Source organism: Periplaneta americana, chromosome 12 (assembly GCF_040183065.1).
Source record: "Periplaneta americana isolate PAMFEO1 chromosome 12, P.americana_PAMFEO1_priV1, whole genome shotgun sequence".
Taxonomy (NCBI): Eukaryota; Metazoa; Arthropoda; class Insecta; order Blattodea; family Blattidae; genus Periplaneta; species Periplaneta americana.
The window spans coordinates 141552791-141575950 of NC_091128.1; positions in this window are offsets into that span (position 1 = coordinate 141552791).

Here is a 23160-nt window from a genome sequence, read left to right on the forward strand (position 1 = left end):
TTCAATATATTTTATTGTTTCCATGGATTTTCCTGTTATGTAAAGTCCCTTATCTACCATACAAATAACTGTTGAATAAATATATTAATACAGGGTGATTCACGAAAAGTTATCGCCACTTACAGAGCATATTTCCGAAGACATTTTGGGCAATATTTCCAGAGTTACACCAATTTGAAGTTATTTGTAAAATACATGTTGTTCTTTAGTTTTAAGGATAAAAGAATGTTAGAAATAGGGAATGACCTATTCAGAAGGATCAGTTCTTTAATTGGCTAGTATTCTGAAGCTAAAAATGTGATGTTAGTTGCTTTGTATAGAATTTTTTCCCCAATTTTTAACTGAAAATTGCATTATTATTATTACACACCTATCACAACAATAAGTTGTTATAGATCACACGACTTCTACGAACTTGATTCTCTACAGTTCTATTTTGCATCCTAATGTACAGTCTTGAAGACTTTACAAGAAAGACGTGATTTGTAACAATTATTGTGATAAATACGTAAGAAAAATGTAATTTTGTAGTTAGAAATTGGAAAAAAAATCTCTACGAAGGAACTATGAAATTAACAACACATTTTTAGCTTCAGAATACTAGGTAGTTAAATAAATTATACTACTGAGTAATTCATTCTATAATTGTAATATTATTTTACCCTTAAAGCTAAAGTAAAAAATATATTTTTAACGACTTTAAATTGAGGAGGTCAGCACAACAGTGGTCTAACCCTCCTCAATGCGAAAAATTAAATATTGAGCCTTCTGTTGATTTTGACGTGAAGTATCTTCCTACAAAGTGGAATAGACCTATTCACCATAATATAGCTTGTTAGGAAGCATGTAATTTTCCCCCTAAAAAATATCACTTATATCTACATATAACTTTAACTTGCTTTTTCTACATTAAAAAAGTGGCTTTGACCACTGTTGCGCTGACCTCCTCAATTAGTGAACTCTGAAAATATTGAGAATAAGACCCATGTTTACATGACATTTTTTGCTTAAAGTATCTTCCGAAATAATCTTCGTAAGTGGTGGTAACTCCTCGTAAATCACCCTGTGTAAGCCTTTTAATTACTCTAAGCAGATGCATTATTATTTCATTAATAAATCATTTTTAAAAACAAAACGTACTTTCTCGATGCATGTTGTTACTCTTTATGATACCCAAATGTAATACCAGAGAATCAATTAATGAATCAATGAATGAATCAACTAATGAATCAATGAATGAATCAAAGGATGAATGGACTAATTAGTGAATGAATGGACCAATTAGAGAATGAATGGACCAATTAGATAATCAATGAATAACTCAATGAATCCATGGGAGAATGAATCAATGAATCGATTGATGAATGAATCAATGAATCGACAGATGATTAAATCAATGAGTCGATAGATGGATGCATGGATCGATGGATGATTGAGTTATTGAATATATTATTATTAGTAGTATTTATTTATTTAACCTGGTAGAGATAAGGCCGTCAGGCCTTCTCTGCCCCTCTACCAGGAGATTCCAACTATAATATGAACAATAAATTTACAAATAGTATTAGATTCACAGTTACAATTACAAATAAAGTTACAATATTAAATTTACAATTACAATTACAATAAAAATCAAAGTACGAAAAGATTACCTGACTAATGAAAGCCAGATAATTTATCATAGAAAAACAAAGCATATTTTATATTTACTGAATTACAAATTAAACCAAGAATAACAAAATTGTATAGTGATAAAATTATCCGATATTGAAATATTTTGTGATAGATTAAGGAAACTATTTACAAGAAATCAATTACTGACCAAGTGCCTAGTAAGTTTGCGTTTGAATTCAATTTTATTTCGACAGTCCCTGATGCTAGCAGGTAGCGAATTCCAGAGTCTTGGTAGGGCTATTGTGAAAGAGGACGAGTATGAGATTGTGCGATGAGATGGTATTGTCAGTATTGTTTCATGACGAGAGCGTGTGTTCAGATTATGTTGGGAAGAAAGGTAAGTGAAGCGAGACGACAGGTACGAAGGAATAGAAGAGTTCAAGATTTCGAAGAGAAAGAGAAGTGAATGTAAATTTCTTTTCTTATCTAGTTTAAGCCAACGTATTGCTTCCAGGGATGGGGTGATATGATCATATTTACGAACATTGCTTACAAAACGTACACACAAACTATGAGCACGTTGAATGTAATGAGAGAGGAAGAATTATCAATTAAACGGTAAGCCTACACGATGATAATCACGTTCTTGCAAGGTCCCTTGGAACTCCTACATGGCTCAATGTGGTCTGCCTTTGCCGTCCATCCACAAAGACTGAGAAAAAACTCGAAAATTCGTTAAATCGAACACTGAGACACTCCGCAAGACGGAGGAGCCCTGCATACTGACTACAGCGCCAGGCGTTCAATAGCAATATATAATACTTTGTTTTTCGTAACCGGTTGTGCACTACTCTATTCTCAATACCATACCTCATGGCAAAGATACAAAGGGTTGTTACGATAGAAAACGAATTAATGTTACCTCTTAATCTCAACTCTACTCCTCATGTAGCCATGGGATTTGCCTGGGTGGAGTAATGCTCCCTTAAAAACGAACCTCTAGCTATTAACACATCTGCGGCTGAGCTGTGCCTTTGTAAAGCAAACGGTGCGTGAATGTTGATAGAACGTCCTATTAACAAAATAAATAATTGAAGAAGCACGCGTAAAAAAATTTGAAATGGATTATAACAAGCTGCACTTGATTTGTTTCCACTAGCTCTACTTTATTCATTAGCGTTATATTACGTGTATTGATGGGGATTTTGGTTGTAGCCTCACAAAGCAGGCTAGATCACGTATGCATAGCAGCAGTCCGAGTGAAAGTGTTAAACATTTCATAGAAACCGTTGACACGGTTCCAGGAACATCGGTTCATGCGTATGGTAGCGATTATATCGAACGGAGAGAAAACATCGGTCCTGGAAATATGCAGCGTCGGAGCCTCCAATAAACACGACACAAGTCTACACAGCTGCACAGTACTATAAATTGCGTGACCCAACCAGGATTTGAATCCTGGCCCGCTCGTTTCATGGTTACTCCACAGAGGTGGATTTGGACATTTCAACCTGGAAGCTTATGGAATATATTAAGGGAAAAGATTATAAATTTACAGACAAAAGGACAAAATATCAAGCTGAAATAATGATCAGTAGGCTTCGAGACTTTGGACCCAATAGAGCAGTTCAGTGGGAAATCCGCATAACGGCGTAATGAGTATAGTGGTAAAGCGTACAGTGGGTGGGGGTACTGTAGAATGAATGCCAACAAATACGCAAAGCAAGAAAAAGCTCTGGATTTGAAGGTTCTGACGAATAATTTGATTTACATACAAACCTATTTTCAAACTGTGTCTGAAACTATTACACGGTTATAAAAGGCGAAGCAAGAAATGCCGGAAGCCCTCAAATTAATTGAGGAAATGACACAGAGAATTAATGAGACACCAAGTACACCGGTTACTGAACGTGTAAAACAGAAGTGGAAATCAATTTTATGTAAAAATAACGGATATTGAACATTGTTTAACACAAACGGCAAATTAGTGGACATACAGTCACCCGAGAATAAAGGATTGTCTCTTAGAGACTGCAATGATGTTAGGTTTTTTTCGTTTTACTCCTATCACGTCATGCGACGTAGAGCGCAGCTTTTCACATCACAAACTGTGTTTGGCAGATAAGCGAAAAAGATTTACGTTTGAGACACTGTAAATGTATCTTGTAGTACATTGCAATTCGGTACTGTAACTGCACTTCCTAAGACGGCCAATAGGATGAATGAAGAAATTAAAGTTGCTACATGTTTATTTCCACTAATAACAGTGTATAATTGAACACAACTGCTTATAAAAGTCAGGGGAATTGATCCGTGACAGTGAAGATGTTCAAACATTTTTAAATTTCTTAAATAACACACTAATATGTAATATATAATAAGTTAATGAGGATAAATGGCAACGAAGCTCAGATACATACGTTTTTATGTAATGTACACATAAATACATAAGTATTCTGCCCATGAGCAGGTCTTTCACTGCAAACCCAGCATTGTATGTATTTATTCACACTGCAAATGGGTAAATACCCAGTGGCAGTGGTAACTAATTACACTTAATAATGACAATTAATAATAAACAGTATTAATAAATAATACAAATAATAATAAATTAATAATAATACTAATAATAGTAATTTAAGCCCAAGAAAATATTACAATTTATATTTAAATATCCTAATCTTATCAATTCTAATAGTTCTAGTATTAAATTTTAAAAAGTTATGTATGGATTTTATAAAAATTGAAAAATTGTAAATTTAAATTTATATATTCTAATTGCATAGTAGACATAAGACAAATTGTATTGTATAATTATTAATTTCAGTTCAGGAATCCGCCCCTGAGCACGAGTTCTACTCTTTCAGGGGCGAGCTAATGTTTTTCTGTATATATTATATTTTATGTTACAATTGTTAGCAAAATAAATAAATAATAAGTAATAGTAATAATAATCAACAGTAACAAATATAAATGATACTCGGGAGGAAATTAAACACAGAATAAATATGGGAAATGCCTGTTATTATTCGGTTGAGAAGCTTATATCATCCAGTGTGCTGTCAAAAAATCTGAAAGTTAGAATTTATAAAACAGTTATATTACCGGTTGTTCTTTATGGTTGTGAAACTTGGACTCTCACTTTGAGAGAGGAACATAGGTTAAGGGTGTTTGAGAATAAGGTTCTTAGGAAAATATTTGGAGCTAAGAGGGATGAAGATACAGGAGAATGGAGAAAGTTACACAACACAGAACTGCACGCATTGTATTCTTCACCTGACATAATTAGGAACATTAAATCCAGACGTTTGAGATGAGCAGGGCATGTAGCACGTATGGGCGAAACCAGAAATGCATTTCGAGTGTTAGTTGGGAGGCCGGAGGGAAAAAGACCTTTAGGGAGGCCGAGACGTAGATGGGAAGATAATATTAAAATGGATTTGAGGGAGGTGGGATATGAGGAACCAATGTTGGGCTTATGTGAGGGCGGCAATGAACCTCCGGGTTCCTTAAAAGCCAGCAAGTAAGTAAGTAAGTAATAGTAATAATAATAATAATAATAATAATAATAATAATAATAATAATGATGATGATAATAATAATTATAATAATACTAATAATAATAATAATAATAATAATAATAATAATCTTTCTCCATTCTTTGCCTTCCTCTTAGTCTCCGCATATGATCCACATACTGTATATTAATGTCGTCTTTCATCTAATATCTTCTTCTACGTCGAACTCTTGTCCCGTTTACCATCCTTTCCAGTGCATCCTTTAGTAGGCAGTTTCTTCTCGGGCAGTGACCCAACTAATTCCTTTTTCTCTTTCTGATAAGATTCACCATCATTCTTTCTTCACCCACTCTTTGCAACACAACTTCATTTCTTATTCTATCTGTTCCACTTCACACGCTCCATTCTTCTCCAAATCCACATTTCAAATGCTTCTATTCGTTTCTCTTCATTTCGTCGTAATGTTCAAGTTTCTGCGCTATACAATACCACACTCCACAAAAAAACACTTCACTAGTCTCTTCTTTAATTCTTTTTCCAGAGGTCCTCAGAAGATGCTCCATTTTCTGTTGAAAGCTTCCTTTGCCATTGCTATTCTCCTTTTGACTTCCTGGCTGCAGCTCATGTTACTGATTACAGTACATCCCAAGTAGGCCTATTTGAAGCTGTTCACTTGCTCTACTGTCTCATTTAGAATTTGTAAGTTTACCGTGTGAGAAGAAAAACTATATAATTATCTGAAATTCTCACATGCCGTGCAAATTTATGTGACTCTCTAATGTGGTAAGTTCCGCTGACCGCTTCCTACAACACTCTGTCGTTACTGACATCGGAGAAACCCAGCAGATGGGTAATCCCATTATGATTGTACCTTCCTGCGACTCCACGCGAGCATTGAGTGTATACCGCCTTAGGAACCTAATTGGAAGGATTACTGTCCATTGGGCAGAAGCTCGCTTCAGATTCCACGACTCAGTGACAGTTTTTCGCCCCCACGAAAATCAATATCCGACAGATGTTAAATCTAGCCTTTGAGCTATCAAAGAGTTAATCCGACCGAAAGTGTTAATGGACGAAACTCCACGTGTAGAACAAATATAGGATATTTCCAAGTTCTTTCATTCAAAAAGTAATTTAAAAAAGTTAACTTTCACACATTAGTGCCCACATATATTCCGTAAAAAGGAAAATAACGGAAAAAAAGGGACGCAGGGAATTATATAGTATTGAAGTGCGTTGGGCTCTCGTTTTCATTTCTCTTTTATTTATTATACCATCAACGAAATAACGATGCTTTTATAACACAGAAAATAAAATGTTCTTCGAAGCAGAAATATGGTCACTGACTATGAAGATACGAAATATATGAGTCGTTCAATATGCCACAATTTTATTGTTCTGCATTTTTGCATTTTCCCCATCTTTACATGTGGCTCCTTATCTCTCAGTCAAGATATCTAAGTCGTTTCTGCATTTATTTCCTCTTAAGCTTCAAGTCTTAATCGATTTTATTTACTTTATTTCATTGGGTTATTTTAAGACGCTGTATCAACATCTAGGTTATTTAGCATCTGAATGATATGAAGGTGATAATGCCGTTGAAATGAGTCCGGGTTCCAGCACCGAAAGTTATCCAGTTCAAAAATTGCCATTTTTTAGTTATTTATACTACTGAAAGCCCCTTTCGGGGCTCTTTCCGATTCAATATTGAGATAAGTCATATTTACAACCAAAAAGAAAAAACTAAATAAACTGCTTTAGAAATAATTATAACTATGGACTTTACTAATTCATTATTAGTACATTTCGAAATGAACTGGAAGATTGTCGTCCTGAATACTGACTCATTTCTAATTGTCGTGGTTATGAACCAGACTTTGTTCCTTTATAAAGGATTTATTTGAAACTTTCAACTGACGATATCTCAAAACTTGTTATTTTGAGTTGTCGCACTTTTGAACTAGACGATCGATTTGCTCGTATTGGGTTGAGGGAAAACCCCGGAAAAAACCTCAACCAGGTAACTTGCCCCGACCGGGATTCGAACCCGGGCCACCTGGTTTCGCGGCCAGATGCGCTGACCGTTACTCCACAGGTGTGGACTCTTAATCGATGTCTGCTTCATTACTTAAATATTGTGAGGTCAGACGTGATATCAAATGAAGATCTTTCGAAAGAGACAAATCAACAACCAATCAGTGTGCAGATTAAAGAGACAGTAGCGCTAGAAAGGACACATACTAAACCGGAAGGAGCTATTGAAAGGCAGGCGTTGGAATGGAATCCTAAAGCTGCCATGAAACATGGTCGATCCAAGAAGACCTGGAAGAAGACGATTGTAGAGAAGCCGCATAGCTGGGAAAGACCTGAAGAGAAGCCTAGATCATATATGTAACAGATAACTCATCGCTATGTTAAAATCGGCAGCACTTTGAAGAAAACAACCGCCAGGATCGCCAACCGTTCGCCGTAAACGAACACGAGATGGCAGTACAGTCGCTAATGCAATTTAAATGGGAATTATTACGTGACTCCTTATGTAACAACTAGATGACAGCGTAGTAAACCTGACAAAAGTTGTTAACCTCAAAGTCAATAAGGCCGGCCTATCTGGGTATATATGATCTAGGAGAGAAGTAAAGAGGGTAGGCAGAAGCCGTACTGGATGGAAGAAATTCCCCAAAGCCTTATGTTCCAGAGGGAACAATAGATATTTGTGTTGATCTACTTCCTCACTTCATCAGTAGGCCTATCTTGAAAAAAATGTTTCTCATTTAGATCATCTTGCACAGTGAACCAAAAGGAAATGTCTGGAATGTAGGCTGGGTGAAGAATCACCTCCCGATAGGTGATGATTCAGTAGTGCATTGTATGTGTGAGCATTAACGGGTAGTATATCATACTATTACCTCTGATTAAGGTTCTGATTGATATGTACATCTATTATCAGGCAGTACATCTCACTTGACGATATAAGTTAGAAAGAAGTAAACATTCATTCATTCATTCATTCATAGTGTTCTACCCATGAGCAGGTCTTACACTGCAAACCCAGCATCCTCCAGTCTTCCCTATTTTCTGCCTTCCTCTTTGTCTCCGCATATGATCCATAATCTTACATATCTTAATGTCGTCTATCATCTGATATCTTCTTCTGCCCCGAACTCTTCTCCCGTTCACCATTCCTTCCAGTGTATCCTTCAGTAGGCAGTTTCTTCTCAACCAGTGACCCAGCCAATTCATTTTCCTCTTTCTGATCAGTTTCAACATCATTCTTTCTTCATCCACTCTTTCCAACATACCTAGATTCGTTTCTTATTCTGTCTGTCCACTTCAACGTTCCATTCTTCTCCATATCCACATTTCAAATGCTTCTATTCGCTTCTATTCACTTCGTCGTAATGTCCATGTTTCTGCCACATACAATGCTACACTCCACACAAAGCACTTCACTAGTCTCCTTTTTAGTTCTTTCTTCAGAGGCCCGCAGACGTTGGTCCTTTTTCTATTAAAAGCTTCCTTAGCCATTGCTAACATATAAATAACCATATAAATAAAAAATTAATTAACAAATAAATATATAAAATAGGTTTAATAAAGAGATAAATACATAAATAAACATATAATTAAATGAATAAATAATTACGTGAGTAAATAAGTAAATAAATAAAATAAATAGATAAAGAATTAATAAGAGAGATTAATTTAACACACAAATAGATACATACATAGGTGCTAAAAATAGATTGATAATAATAAATAAATGAGTGAACACATAAATAGATAAATAAATAAGTAAATCAAGAAATAAAGAGATCAAGTCTTAATTTCCAATTCAGTGGATAATTTACTAAGAGGATTATGTACATTAAATAAAATATTAAAAGATTTTGGGATGGAAATTTCAGCACAAAAATCAAAAGTAATGGCATTTTTAGGACAAGACCCAGTCAGAAGTAAGATAATACACAATAACCAATGCCTCGAAAAAGTACAAAATTTCAATTATCTGGGTTGTGAAATATCTTATCAAAATGAAAAAGATGTGAAAAAGAAAATTACCAAATTTACACAAATTATAGGAATAATAAACAATACATTAAAAGCTAAATTAGTACAAAAATCTACAAGAATAAAAATATATAATACACTAGCATTACCCTCTCTTTTATATGGAAGCGAGATGTGGACATTAAAGAAAAAAGAAATGAACAGAATCAAAGCAACGGAAATGAAATTTTTCAGGAGGACAGCAGGATATACTCTTTTAGACCGAAAAAGGAATGAAGAAATTTTAGAACAATTAGAAGTATAGTCAGTAGAAGAAAAAATCTACAGATACAAATTAAATTGGCTAGATCATGTAAGAAGAATGGAAAATTCAAGAATCCCAAAAATTATGATGCAGTATAAACCTAGAGGACATCGTCGACCAGGAAGACCTTTTAGAAGACTGCTAGATGAGTCCGAAACAGGTCTACAGAGGCCTAATTCGTGAAGGATAATGATGATGTTAATGATAAGTAAGAAAATAAATAAGCAAATAAATAAATAAATGTTTGCTTTTGTCAGCCAATACTTACTTACTTACTTACTTACTTACTTACTTACTTACTTACTGGCTTTTAAGGAACCCGGAGGTTCATTGCCGCCCTCACATAGGCCCGCCATTGGTCCCTATCCTGATATCCTGAGAAAGATTAATCCAGTCTCTATCATCATATTCCACCTCCCTCAAATCCATTTTAATATTATCTTCCCATCTACATCTCGGCCTCCCTAAAGGTCTTTTTCCCTCCGGCCTCCCAACTAACACTCTATATGCATTTCTGGATTCGCCCATACCTGCTATATGTCCTAGCCATCTCAAACGTCTGGATTTTAAGTTCCTAATTATGTCAGGTGAAGAATGCAATGCGTGCAGTTCTGTGTTGTGTAACTTTCTCCATTCTCCTATAACTTCATCCCTCTTAGCCCCAAATATTTTCCTGAGAATCTTATTCTCAAACACCCGTAGTCTTTGTTCCTCTCTCAAAGTGAGAGTCCAAGTTTCACAGCCATACAGAACAACCGGTAATATAACTGTTTTATAAATTCTAACTTTCAGATTTTTCGACAGCAGACTGGTAGATAAAAGTTTCTCAACCGAATAATAACAGGCATTTCCCATATTTATTCTGAGTTTAATTTCCTCCCGAGTATCATTTATATTTGTTACTGTTGCTCCAAGATATTTGAACTTCTCCACCTCTTCAAAAGATAAATGTCCAATTTTTATATTTCCATTTCGTACAATATTCTGGTCACGAGACATAATCATATACTTTGTCTTTTCGGGATTTACTTCCAAACCTATCTCTTTACTTGCTGCCAGTAAAATTCCCGTGTTTTCCCTAATCGTTTGTGGATTTTCTCCTAACATATTCATGTCATCCGCATAGACAAGCAGCTGATGTAACCCGTTCAATTCTAAGCCCTTTTGTCAGCCAATAGTAATTAAAAAATAAAGAATTTGAAACGATAGTTTCAATGACGAAGCAAGTTTAAACGTCTTCAGTCTAGTCTAGTGTGTTTCTGTCAACCAAACTTTTCACATCTCTGAAAGCACAGTCTGGCTGTTGTAATTTCATATGTCTCTGAGCATCCGATTCTTCGATCATCATACATTCGTGCACATCAATCTCTTACTTCGTTCTCAAATGGGGTCACACGTAGCTTCCTGCTTAATGATCCGTTGTTTTAATGCAATGATCCCACTCTATTTGTTTGCAGTCACGTCTGTGTTATGAATATGATGCCAAGCCCTTATAATTTGTCAGTGGCAATGTTATCTACATCACTTGAGAGAATGGAAAATGGTAATGCTGTGAGGTTCTTGAATTATCCCTTAGGCTATATTTAAACACATGTGAATTATGCTATATACTCTGTCTGTTATGGCCTAATTTATGAGTAAAAACAATTAACAATAGGTATCTCAGACATAACGTCATACAATACCAGATGGAACTATGAAGTAATTACATAATTAAAATACGACTATTTGGTCTCTAACAAGACTTTGGTTTAAGAAGATTAAACATTTTAATATTTACAATGTAAATTTTACAGCACTTTTATTTGCAGACGATCAAGTAATTGTCAGCCGTAACGAAAATGATATGCAAATAGCAATTAGTAAATTGAATGAAGTTGCCAGTAAATATAATATGATTATCTCCACAGATAAAACAAAAGTAATGGCATTCTTAGGACCTTATCCAATCAGAACAAAAATTGTACTAAGCAATAAAACCATAGAACAAGTGAATACGTTCAAATATCTAGGCTGCAACGTCACTTATAACAAGAGCCGAGAAATAGATGATAAGTTAAATGCTTTTAATTATTTTTGTGGAACAATACATCGAACTTTAGTTAGGAAAGTTCGGAAAGAAACATTACTAAAGTTTTACAAAGTGATGGCTTTACCAGCTTTACTGTATGGATGTGAGAACTGGGTTTTAAGGAAGAAAGACGAGAGAAGAATTGAGGCTGTTGAAATGAAATTTTTGAGGTTTGTGGTTGGCTATACACTACTTGATAAAAAAAGAAGTGAAGACATTAGATCTGAATTAAAAATGCACAATATTAGAGATATAATAAGAAGACATCAAAACAATTGGAGGGAGCATATACATCGCATGCCAGAAACATCGATTACTAGAACAATATACAATCATGACCCCCGTGGGAGAAGAAACCCAGGAAGACCCACAAAAAGATGGCGGGACAAGTTTTGATTTTATTGGAGTGGAACGGATCTTACGGTCCATACCGTAATGCAGATGATGATGATGATGACTATTTGATCTAGGGAGCATCCGTTTTTGGTGCAAGAATAATACCTTTAACAGGTTTCTAAATTAGTCTTGAATACATTCCTTAACAAACCACTCCAAAGCAATATTAATATAGCGTGGATTGAGTACGAAGGTAATTTTTTGTGTTGGCCTCATTGCGCATCTTTGTTTACGTAAATAAAAGAAATTAAAATTAAAATGGTACATAAATATTATTTTAAGAACCACAGGAAACAATTGTGGGTACATGATGACCAAATAACGCCATTCCATGGCAGTTTGTAAAATGACTCGAATAATCTAGAAAATTAACAGCTCCAGTGAGCTCCAAGGTAATATACTAATTTTTATACTAGACCTACTCTTGCCTTTTACGACATTCGTAAAAATACGATTATATTCCATGGACAAAAAAAATCAAATATAATAAAAAGTAATATTTTACGTATTGTACATTACCGTAGCTCAACCAAATAATATATGTAATTAAGTAATAAAAAGATGTACCGTTATCTTACTGAAGAATTAATACTTAATATGTATGTGTCGCGTGTACAATATATTTGGAAAATTATTCCATCCCTGACTATCATTGGTTCATAAATAAACGCAACGCAAATCAGGCGTAAAATTTTATTATCTTCTAATAGCATTAAATTTAACTACAAATCGCTCATTCATCATTACTTTCGACAGTGTATCAAGTTTTCTGTGCGTAAGAGTCTGTTTTAATCCTACCTTATCATGCATTTGTGCCCAGTCCTCGATACACTCTGGATCTTCTGTGGTGACATCTGAAAAAAAAAAAACATTTAGAGAAACTGAGTCAGTACTGAATAAAAGCAGCAAAAGACCACGTTGTGTACTTACTGAGGAAAACCTGGATGAAATATGAGAAAGATTGGAACAGATCTCATAAAAACAGACCTCATACACTTTCCAATGATGAAAGAACTATCCAAATCGATCAAATAGTTTCATAAGATTGCCTCATACAAACACACAAATATTCTCTCTTTATAATAATATTTAGTAAATCTATACTAATAATAAATCTGTAGCCGTAATTTTTCTGGTAATTTTCGATTTTCCAAAAATAATTGGTGTTAAAATGTATAATTAACCATCCTGAAACCGAAAATCGCTTTTTTGAAATTTTTGTTTGTATGTCTGTCTGTCTGTCTGTCTGTCTGGATGTTTGTTACCTTTTCACGCGATAATGGATGAACGGATTGCGATGAAAATTGGAATATAAATTAAGTTCTTTGTAACTTAGATTTTAGGCTATATGGCATTCAAAATACGTTATTTAAAAGGGGGGGGGGTTATAACGGGGCCTGAATTAAATAAATCGAAATATCTCGCTTATTATTGATTTTTGTGAAAAATGTTACATAACAAAAGTTTCTTTAAAAATGATTTCCGATAAGTTTTAGTATTTGAAAAATTTTGTTAGGACTGATATTTAATGAGATAAATGAGTTTTAAAATTCAAATAACTGCCATCTAAGGCGGTGTAATGAAATAAAAAATAAATGACAGTCTATAATAATAATAATAATAATAATAATAATAATAATAATGATTTATTTTAGCTGGCAGAGTTAAGGCCGTAAGGCCTTCTCTTCCACTCAACCAGCAAAAAGTGTATATACATATGCATGAACTTACAAAGAATTCAACAATTTGATTTAGATGAGAGTTACTGATTTAGACCAACAATCGAAAGCTATGAAGCACAGCCTACAGAGAATGTTTCTGTGTTTGTATGAAGTAATATGGGAAACTAGATTAATCGATTTGTATAATTAATTATTACTTCACCATTGGAAAGTGTAGTTTCTCTAGATGTACATAATGCTGTAATGTTATTACAGTAACTTCTGAGTGAATCGAGGACTGATAAGACTAAAATAGCTTCTTATGCACAGAAAACTTCATAGGTTATTCTGTACATTTTTATTCTATGCAAAATTTTGATAGGACTGATTTAAGGATATACAAGACTTTTAAAATAACAATACGATACATTTTCACCGCCGCCTCAGATTATAGTGTTGTTATTCCTGCAGTAACTCCTATGTGCAAAATATAAAGTTTTTGAGTAGAAAGAAAAAACACATTTATTCATTCCATGGCAATGGTACATAGGAGATCGTGAATTCTTACATTTTCGAAAGAAAGAAATATAATTACATATCACGTATCACTATTTAAGTTATTTGAAGGGTTCACAACCATAGTGGGCCAAGCGCCATTTACTGAAGACGTAGAAAACAAGGGTTAAAATTAAGTTATTAGTCCATAATTCAATGGAAACATATAGCAAGTAATATAAAGTATACACATTAAAACTAAAAGATATGCCAATCTTCATTAAACTATGGTTGCATGTAATAACAATAAAATAAACATGTTAAAGGAATTGTCATTGCACCAAATGAATGGTCTCTAAATCAAAATGATCGCATTTTAATTTTTTAAATACAATTTAAATTAAGTAACATATTAAACGATTTATTCTTCTATCAAACACGAATGTTCCCTGGACCAAATGTCCTATTTTAATTATGTAATTACTTTATATTTATTTATAACGGGTGCAGCGGAGCGCACGGGTACGGCTAGTGTATTATAAACACATATGAATATCATCCATATAAAATGGTTGTTAAATTAATATTAATCCGATTGTTGTCCAAGGCCGCTTTAAATAAATGCAGAGTCATTTGTTTTATCTTTATTACTCTATAGCCGGAGACAATGACATAAAAAAGCATTATTATTTTAAAACTCGTGTATAATATCAGTCCTATCAAAATTTTGCATAGAATAAAACTGACCGAAAATAATTTTTTAAAGAAACATTTATTATGTAACTTTTTCATGAAAAACAATAATAAGGGAGATATTTCGATTTAGTGAATTCAGGATCCTTTATATTTCCCTTTTAAACCAAGTACTTTGAATGCCATATCATCTAAAATCTAAGTTAGAACGAACTTAATTTATATTCCAATTTTCATAGAAATCTGTTCAGCCATTATTGCTTGGAAAGATAACAAACATACATACAGACAGACAGACAGACAGACATACAAACAAAAATTTCAAAAACTCGATTTTTGGTCTCAGGTTAGTTAATTATATATGTTAACACCAATAAGTATTCTTGAAAAATCGAATATTACCAGAAAAATTTCGGTTACAGATTTAATAATGTAACTTTTTCATGAAAATGAATAATAAGGGAGTTATTTCGATTTATTGAATTCAGGACCCTTTATAATCTCCTTTTAAATAAAGTATTTTTAATGCCACATAATCTAAAATCTAAGTTAGAACGAACTTAATTTATATTCCAATTTCCATAGAAATCGGTTAAGCCATTATTGGGTGAAAAGTTAACAAACATACAGACAGACAGACATACAAACAAACAAAAATTTCAAAACCTGGATTTTTGGTCTCAGGATAGTTACTTACATATGTTAACACCAATTATTCTTGAAAAATCGAATATTACCAGAAAAATTTCGGTTACAAATTTACTAATGTACTGCTATGGTGACATTCACTAGAACAGAGTTTGGCATTTTTTACAAGATAACATTTTAATCTTTATTTTCTCACTTGATAGTTTAAGATATCCATTCCGAAAATACAAATTCTGAACATTATTAGTGAGAGATGTTTTTAATAGATTGGACGTTGGAATTACATAGTTATTTACTATTTAACAGTATTTTGTTTTAAATTCTTTAATAAATTTTGGTACGACAAAAACCTATCCAGAACTTTTTCGTGTGTAGAGCAACTACGATTTCGAAAACTTTGATATTATGAACTGCAGAGGATTTTTGTTTTCTAGCAGTGAACTGTTTTACACTTACAAATATGACGTCCAGTTACAGCTCACTGTGAAGCAGATTCGAATAACTTCAAGGGTAAAATTGTTCCGGGGCCGGGTATCGATCCCGGGACCCTAGCTTAGCACACGAATCCCCTACCGTTAACAGAAAGCCGCATTTCAAGTCACACAGAGTTTTTGTGCGCACAAAGATGGGTTTCTGGCGCCTTGTCAGCTCACTTGAGTTGTGTGGAAATAGAGGGAAAACCGGTAGACCATTCGTGTTTTCACTTGTTAGAAAATGTTTATAGATTCACTTACTTATTGGACTTCGAACAAAGCTTGCAATGTAGGCTTTCAGAAAACAAAAATTCCTATAACTAGGCTTAGAACATATTGAACAAACTTTTGACTTTCACAAAACGTGACATTTCTGGAATTATAGCATGTTATATAATATTTATTTATTTATTTATTTTTTATTTTTAAATCCACCACCAACAGAAGCAGGCTTCCAATTACAGGTGGCTTACATAGATATAACACAACATACATAATAAGAGAAAAAAAAACAACAAAACAAACAACACAAACGAAAGAAAGAAAATACATCATGGTAATAGATGCTAGAATATAATATTACAGTTAATATAGTGCCAAATGTCAATATAATGATGCAAAATTACCGGTATTTAAAAACTAGAGTAAAAACATTATAATACACTTCTTCATAATTTAAATATCTAAGGAAATACAATGCTTTTTAATATTGTATGAAATTTTTCAACTGTTAAACTGAAATCTAATTGAGAATCACAGTTTAAAGACAGAGAGTTGTAAGTATTACACATAACAAACAATGGAGAGTTCTTGAAGAAAACAGTTCTAGGAATAGGAATAATAAAAGGTTGCCTATGACGTAATTCTGTTCTTTTTACATTGAACTGAAGGAATTTAAGAAAATCACAGTTATTCAATATACCGTTAACAGTCTTATAGAGTAAAATTTGGCTATTTATTAATCGTCGAGATTTTAAAGTTTTATAATTAAATTCAAAAAGTAACTGATTACATGAAATTTGCTTCTCATAAGACGACACGTGATGTTTTTAAAAATATAAATAACGTAAAAATCTTTTCTGTATCCTTTCTATTTGCATCTGATGGGACTGGAACTGAGGTGACCATATTACAGACGCATACTCTAGCTTACTTCTAACCACAGTTTTATATAGAGTATCAATAGTATTTATATGTTTTTAATTCTTTTGTATTTATGATTATAAATCCTAATTTTCTATATGCATCAATTACCACGTGATTTAAGTGCATTTTAAAACATAAGAACATAAGTTGTGTGTAAAATAAATACCCAAATCCTTAAATGATTCCAATAGCAGGATATTTAAAATGGAATCACGAAGGAAATGGATAAGTGCTTAAAGAATTAAAAATTCACTTAGTAATAAATTGATGGCATATTGGAAACTAAAAATGCAAAGGATCTCCCAAGGATTTAAGGATAGCAGTAAGCATCTATGTACGTTATATTATCTTTCTATGCATGTCTGGAGACATAATCCTATTAACCTAATTCCGTCTTTATTCTCTGCTCCCCAACCCCCACAAAACAGATGCGACGAACTTTTCTTGCTGATATTTGAACGCGAAATTTATTTGGGCGGGGAGTGCTTCCATTCTTTTGATCGTTCTCTTATTTCGTAATGAATGATGGATTCATGTTCTACTCATGGTTACAATATATAATTCCCCAGTCAAACTAATTTTATTGCTTTGTAAAAGTATACTTATTTCATTACTATAAAATACAAATCATACAGACATGTTTACACGTATTTATTTTTCAATTTGTTTTCCTTTACACAAAATAAAAATGACGGCGTTAGCTAACTTCTGTCAAGCTCCTTTACTCCAATCTTCAACTGAAACTGATGTATTTCAATTGCAAATCATTCAAATTAGTTTTACTGATGATCATTCTGAAAAGAAAATAAATTTTTATGATTTATTTATATCCATTCTCTTTCTAAGTTTAACTAAAATAACAATAGCAAGTTTCGGAGAAAACTTATTAGAAGCTCGCATTTTAATTCATAGCCCTGTTCCATTGTCATCATTTTTGGACAATCCTGGATCAGTGCTTTTCGAGTTTTTCAGTACCTCCTTAGTGAATAAGTGAGAAAAGGTAAGTGACTTAACAGTGAATTCAGTTGAAAATTACTAATCTACATGCACGAATGGTAATTAGAATCAGATTTTTTTCGATTAATCAACGTAATAGCGTATTTCGTTACGAGCATTATGGATTCAATTTAAAAAAATTAATTTTCAGTCGATGATCTCCACTGAATGACCAAAGCAAAGCATTTTGTTATTCGAATTTTAGATTCAAAATTAAAATCAAATTAGCCATTCTAAAGTTTTCAATGAGTGAGTAAAGTTTTGACATATTCTGCCATACCAACTGTTTTTCGCCCAAATTGAAACTCAGTTTACAATGTGATGTCCTCAATTATCTTCAGATAGATTCCTCACATCGACCACACACTACGTCAAAGGAGTCGTATTGTGTGTAGGTCATGTGACATTTAAAAATCTTCTACAGAACGAGATGAATAACAAGGCAATTCAAACGAATTCCATATGTTATAGCACGGACTAATGTGGGATAAGCCTCTTAGGTCACTGGTAAGCCCATTGTGCAAGCTCCAAATTTCAAAGTAATTTCAAAGTGAGCGAAAGACGACCAATAAATATTTCCTGGAGGCACCTACGAGAAACCGAGTTGTTTTGCATGCTGCAAACCCTCGATAAGGATCTTCCAGCTTTACAGTATATTCTTTGAGAAAGAATTCATGCTAAGGTTTTTATTACCTTCCAAAATCCGCAAAACTCTGATCCAACGCATGGTAACTGCTAGACCATCGAGATTGACACATGAATATAGGTACTGTACTTAACTTACGAATATCATTCTTAATGCAAATGGGTGAGACATCTAAATTTATTAAAAATTACTGATAATCGTGCTCGAATAAAAATTTTCTATATTTCCACTATGAACATATTCGTATATCTAAAGAATTCTGGTTGGATAGCCGTTCTCCTCTGCTGAGGCATATGAACGTGAGGCCTGCAGGTGGCTGATCTTGGTTCTCCATGGACTGCGTAATGGATACGTTATAGTTAGAGATTGGAACTTCTTGTTGAGTTCAAAGTGCAAGATGTGAGATTTTCAAATGGAAAAATCGACGTTTTCAATTGAATTTTTCGGTATTTTCAAAATACACAGCTTTAATAGCACGATAAATACCCTAGCTTTCAAAATACATTTTAAAAAAAGCTTGACATTTTCTGTTGACAAACAATGTCGTTTATGAGACAAAACATTATTCTATGATGAAAAAAAGCCTTCACAGTCTGCTTCGCACATGGCATCCATATCACTCCAAGCACAGATTGTGCAAAATCTGGATAGTTTATGGTCATTCGCTGCAGCACAGAAATAATGTTCACTTCTTCACCAGAGCTCAGCTTGTTTTTCACCATTTTCTGCAATTCACTGTAGCCTATATCACTGCAATGTCACACAGATCCGAACAGAGTTCGAGTTTTCTTACTGTTTCCATCAGATTTTTGTTGACATTCATCTGTGCAACTTCCGCAGGATCAAAAACACACACTCCTTTGTAGAATCCACGTGCAGGGTCACTGGCACTTAAACTTACATGTTTTGTCAAACTATGTGAAGCATCATTGATTATCATTGTTTTCAGTTTATGTTTCATAGTAGCACTGTCAGAAGCTTCAATTAATTGTTTTGTTTTGTTGCTATGATACTCAGAAGCAGCAACCTTCATTGTCTGTTCAATTTGTCTGAGACTATCTAAAATTTGCACAGTGGGATAGTACTGACCCTCCAGAAAATTAATTAAGACAATAATTCCACTGCCCACTTCAAGTACGAAACAATAATAGAAGTCTGCATACGAGACTGTTCGTCTTCCTTGCGAAAATTAATCGTCGATACATGTTTTGCCGACTTCAAATGTTTCTCAACAGTATCTCTTCTTTCCCACGAGACCTGACAATTACAATATTTACACATAACTATACTTTTGTCTGTGCAATTAAACCCATGCTTTTTATACTGGAAAGTTCTGTCCCTTATAGATATTTTATTATTAGGCATTCTTGTAGCCTTACTTGCAGAGGGACACAATAACGTTCTTTCGCCAATGCGCAACACTATAAACAAATAAAACACGCACACGCAACACGCTCCAAAATAATATGAACAAAGGGTTCATTTAGCAGGGTAACAACGGTTACCACGTTTACGATACGATTCTCGCACGTCGCTACATACGTCGGATATGACGACAGGAGTGTGTTCAGACCAGACATTTAAACTAAAACAGATTCAGTACTATCGAATGTGAATACTAGTGACCATAAATATCGATCTTATCTATGCTACGGCTATCGGTTATCGATTGTTGTACGAAAAAAATTAAAAATTGAAAATTCGCGCACATTATTCGTTAATTGCTTAAAAAAATCACATCATTTTCGCAAAAACAAAAGAAATTCGCGACTTGAAACGGATTTTGCGGTGTTTCGCGAGTTCAAATCAGGCATAAATGGATTGAAGAATGTATATTTACTGCAATTAGATGTTGAAAAATATTTTTTTTCCAAAATTCGCGAAATTCGTGGTCGCGAAATATTCCATTCCCTAGTTACAGTTTACTTGAAACACACTGAAAGCAAGCGTCACCAACACTCATGCGTCGCTCACTTGACCTTCAAAGCTTATTGTTCGAATTTCATAGGCTGAGACCGTGTGGTTTACATGCTTCCATTTGCATCAGCCTATCAGAGTCGAATGGCGGGCTGGGGGTCGTGGTGAGTATTGTCGATGCTTGCTCTCAGCATATTCCAAATAGACAATACTATTGTGTTGTATTATGCATATATCTGCAATTAAAGCGTGAATGAATGGACGATTTTGATTGTGATGATGGGAAGCTATTCTAGCCCAAGTGTTTCTTGAAGGAACTGTAACTAGAATTACTTTATCCTACACTTCTCCAAACTCTTGCCTGACTAACAAACTTGATGATGATTCTATTAAGTATTTCTCTTACAATTTCTTCTGTCGAAGCATCAATTAAACGTAATATTTGCACTGTGACAGTTGGAATAAAGTGGCATAATTGTCCCATAACAAGAACATAGACTTCCTTCATGAGTCAACAAAACCTGTGCCATTTCTATAATTTCACCGTTAGTTTGAAATTGGAATAGTTATAAAAAAGAAGCCAATTAATTGTATTAAGTCAATAATAGTTTTGTATTTTCAGTCAAACGCTTATTTTATAAGTGTTTGACTGAAAATACAAAACTATTATTGACTTAATTTCACAAAAACTTATCTGAATCAACATGACCTTTAAATTTATCAATTAATTGTAGATTAAGAGGAGGCGTAGGCCAAAATACAAGGTTTCAGAAAATCATTAATATCTTGTAATGTGTTACACCTAGAGCTATGAAATTTTGCATACTGTATTAATTTGCGATTTTGTGGTAATGGTCTAAGATTTTTTTTAATCTTTTACATATGCATCCAGTTTTTATTTTTAAATCTTTTAATAAAACCATGTATTACTATGCATATACATGTTTCTTATGGAAACTGGTTAATGAAACAACCTGAATTTATTTGCTTAAGAAGAAAACATAAATGTAACATATTAGACAGATACTATGTCATATTCTTCGCCATATTTTATAAAATTTTTAATTTTGATTAAAGAAATTTGGATTACAAATCAGTTTCCCTTTCAATGTGAAAAATAAAAGACAGTACATATCACAATTCTTTTGCAAGCTAAAGTGAATCTACTAAAAAAAAACTAGAATGGAAAACTTCATCCAGTTACTTTAAAAGGTTCCTGTGAAAACGGTACATAAGTATTGAAAAGTGTACGTTACGGAAAAAGTTGACAAATTTAAACATTGTCTTCAGTACCGTATGTTCCTTGTAAACCTTGGCTCTCAAAATTTGAGGGAAGATTCTTGAATCTATGTATTATTAGAGACAAAATTTGTTATGATTTCTTTGTTTATCATTATGATCGACTTCTCCCCTTAATATAAGCGTTGTAGCAAATAGGAAAATATGGTGAATGTAGAGAAACAATAATATTAAGTTATCATATCACGCAACTCCATTCTATCTCTCGGACTTTTTCATTTACTGAACCATTTGCTTTTCTGGATGTTTTTATTCAATGGATATTTTCATCCAAAAGACAATTTAGTTGTTAGAACATTTTGTTTTGGGGACTATTTTCTCGTAGGACCATATTGTATGTGCTCGAAACTTATCTCACTCACGCTCTCTCTCTCTCTCTGGCTTATGCTACTGGGCCGTATCATTGATATTAGAGAAATTCTTTCAATTATGAATTCCATATAATCTTATTGTAATAGAACACGTAAAAGTGAAGAGAATAAAGACTGACTGATATCAATAAGACACGCGTTATTTTTAATATCTCATTACAACGCAAATTTAATTTCAACTATATCATTTCTATACTAATGCTTATTATTGCGTGATGCCTTGGGGCAACTGTATGTACTTCTCTGAAGTTCATGATGTTACTAACCAATACATCTTCAAATACGCTCCATGAGCAGCACAAACTCATTCCATTGCTTTCAATCGTATCCCCAGAGAGAACCGAATAGCTACAGGTACCGCAAAGTTACTAGAAACTATCCAATGTTTTTTTTTTATGCTGATGTCGAGCGACTGTGTAGTTCATTTATGTACTACCACCCAGGGGGCTAATGTGAACTGAGGGATTCCAAGAAACGAACAACATTAATAAAACTCAACTCCACTGGGCTTCAAAATAGAGGACTGCTTCATTACTAAACATTGGACGAAAAAAAAAAAAAAAAACCCAACAACCTTTTCACTTTCTCATTATATGAAGTGAAAGGAAAATACTCTTGCAGTAAAAGTTATATTTCGAAATGTATGCATATATATATATATATATATATTAGCATCCCTGTTAGCAAAATAGTCCACACCTGTGGAGTAACGGTCAGCGCGTCTGGCCGCGAAACCAGGTGGCCCGGGTTCGAATCCCGGGTGGTGCAAGTTACCTGGTTGAGGTTTTTTCCGCGGTTTTCCCTCAATCCAATACGAGAAAATGCTGGGCAACTTTCGGTGCTGGACCCCTGACTCATTTCACCGGCATTATCACTTCATTTCATTCAGACGCTAAATAAC